The sequence below is a fragment of the Lissotriton helveticus genome, chromosome 12 (genome assembly GCF_964261635.1).
Source record: "Lissotriton helveticus chromosome 12, aLisHel1.1, whole genome shotgun sequence".
Classification (NCBI taxonomy): domain Eukaryota; kingdom Metazoa; phylum Chordata; class Amphibia; order Caudata; family Salamandridae; genus Lissotriton; species Lissotriton helveticus.
In genome coordinates, this window is record NC_136073.1 from 903,232,787 (window position 1) to 903,235,511 (window position 2,725).

Genomic DNA, 2,725 nt, shown 5'->3' on the forward strand with positions numbered 1-2,725 from the left:
AGGTACGCACCATACCGGACGGGTTGGAGCCACAGGGGAGTTCAGAGCAAATTGCAAGTACGAGGCGGCACCTGGTGGCGGGTACAGATGGTACTGGCGGCTTTCTCCTGGTGCGGTGCTTCGCCTCGGAGGTACGGACCATGCCTTCCGTTCCGGTTGCCATAGACAATGCCGGTGATTTCCTCAGCAGGCCAGAGCAGGCGGGAGGCAGCTGGTACGCTACAAGCGTGCGGGCGTTTCTCGCCTCCCAAAGGGGCTCCGGACTTTTCCAACAGCTGGGGCAACCCAAAGGCGTGCGGCTCAGAGGAAGGAGGGGGGCAGGGTGCGGGCGGCCCAGCGAAGCGAACGCGGCTCAGGGGAGAGCGGCGCAGCTTGAGGCAGGGGCGTCCAGGCACGGGCTGCAAAGGGGGGCGAGCGAGGCACACTTCAGGCGGGGCTCCAGCGGCACAAGGAGATCAGACAAGTCCCAGCAACTTGGCAGGGAAGGCAGATAGAGTCCACTGGTCTTGGGACTCTGTTCAGGGGGGCAAGCTCAATTCCAAGCCCTTGGAGATCGTTTTAGGCACAAAAGCTACAAAGTCCTTTCTGGTCTTTTCCTCTCCTTTCTTCAGTAAGGCACCAACTGCAGGCCTGTCCCCCAGGTCAGGGACAGTCTTTCCTCCTTCAGCTTCTCCTGGTCCTTCTAGTCGGGCAGAGCTTCTTCGTGGTCAAAACAGGATTTAATGTTTAGGAGCAGAGCTCCTACTTTTATACACAGTTTCTTTTGTCTTTGCAGGCCAAGGGGCCTGAGCCTGGTTCAGCCCAGTTTTGGAGCACTTTGTTTACAGGAAGCTGCCTTCTTCTTTCAGGGTGCAGGGCAGGGACATCAGACGCTCCACAGGAGATGGAGCCAGCATTGTGGTGGCAGAGCACAGCCCTATTCAGAGTCAAGGGGCACTCCTCCCACCTATCCTGGGGGTAATCCCTCTATTCACCACCTGGCAGCCCAGACTGTCCCCTGGAATTCCCCAGCCCTGTCACTCACAGAAACCAGACAGCAGATACACATCCTAGCAGAGGCGGGCTGAAATGGTCAGGCAAGCAAATGCTTACTTTCTAAAAGTAGCATTTGCAAACTGTGGTTCTGAAAATCTGGACCCTATTGTTATCCCAATATCGAGGTCCAATACCCGTGTCACAAAATATCAATGTAACATGACGAATTTAGTGTCCAAGAACCGATAATGATTAGGACATCAGTCCTATGTATTTGCGTGACAATCGAGGGTAGCCAACACCCCTAAATCGTAGTTTCCATCCCAATCCCTTAGACTCCATTTTGTGAACGGCATCCATCTTATGTCTTGCCCTCATGTTAAGTCAATTAAAGGTCGAGCTTGATCCAAAAGGACACGTCCACCTTCCCTGACTTCCCCCTGACCTGTCCAAACTGACTCCATTGCCTTAAGCCAAACCTGTTTGGGCGGCTCCCCGCCCAGTGGCCGAATACGATACTATCGACACATAAACATTCCACAAACCATTCACCCCACACAGAACATGCTTTCTACAAACATGCACCTGTCCATACTCCTTCTTTATGGCCAGTTTTATGACTGGGTGGTACCTGCCTTTATTGGTGTTTCATCGATATCTGATGGGAGTCCCGGATCTTGCTGGGTAATCTGTCACGAACTGGACATCTAAAATATGGGTTTGCTTACGTGACGCCGCACTTTGTATTATTACAGAAATATGTTTACAGCCATATCATAAACTCAAGAATTCTTGCTTGAAGCCATTATTTCTGTATAAAAGGAGAAGACTGGTTCTGTAAAAACGATCACGTACAGTCTCCTGAGAATACATGACCCGTGTTTGTCATGCTTCTAGGACACGTGTTACTTGGTAGCTACCAATAAAACTTGATCTCTGACTGCGACTGGAAGACTCGTTGTTTCTGTGGTCCGGAGCAAGGGAGAACTCAGAGGTCATCGGGTGTTATCCCCTGGCACCACCGGGTTCCTAAAAACCCGGCACCTCAATTGGCGCCCAACATGGGGCGATATCAAGAGGCGACGGTCCAAGCCAGATGTTCGTGAGGAGCTTCGTGTGAAAATTCCGGAGGACGGCCAGCCACTTCAGCGACCCCTGTATGTCGACGTGGTTCCGAAGGTCTTTGCTGCGAGGTTCCCCGCGTCCCGACGGCTACGAAGGACTGCTGCCCTGACTATCGCCTTGTTTTGGACCCAGTGATACTTGGTAGAGCGAAACGATAGACGAGTCTTCTAGCGACGTCACCGATCTTCAAATACTTCAGTTAAGTATAAGTGGAGCGTCTCCCAGTCCTTAGTTTGTCCTTAGTTTTTGGTATCCTGGAGATACAACTTGATTTGGCACTTGTAAGCCCCAAAGCCGTAGGACTCGTGTTTTCACGAGAAATATCATAATAGATAAACCTTTGAAGTTTGAAGCTAGACTAGTGAGCGAAGATGCCTAGTTTTAGCAGACTTGGAAACTTGTTTTGTCTTGGTTATAATAATGACTCCCGATTAGAGGATTCGTGTCCGGTTCCTCCAATTGGAACTCCAACGTATGAGCTCTATGTAAAGCACGGCGTAGGTCCTATCACATATAATGAAGTGTGGATAAAATACACCCGTAAAGATGGTGTTTTAAAATGGCCCCAATATGGTAGTTTCGACTCAGAAATTTTAGATAACCTAGAGGTCAAACTGTTCAAAAA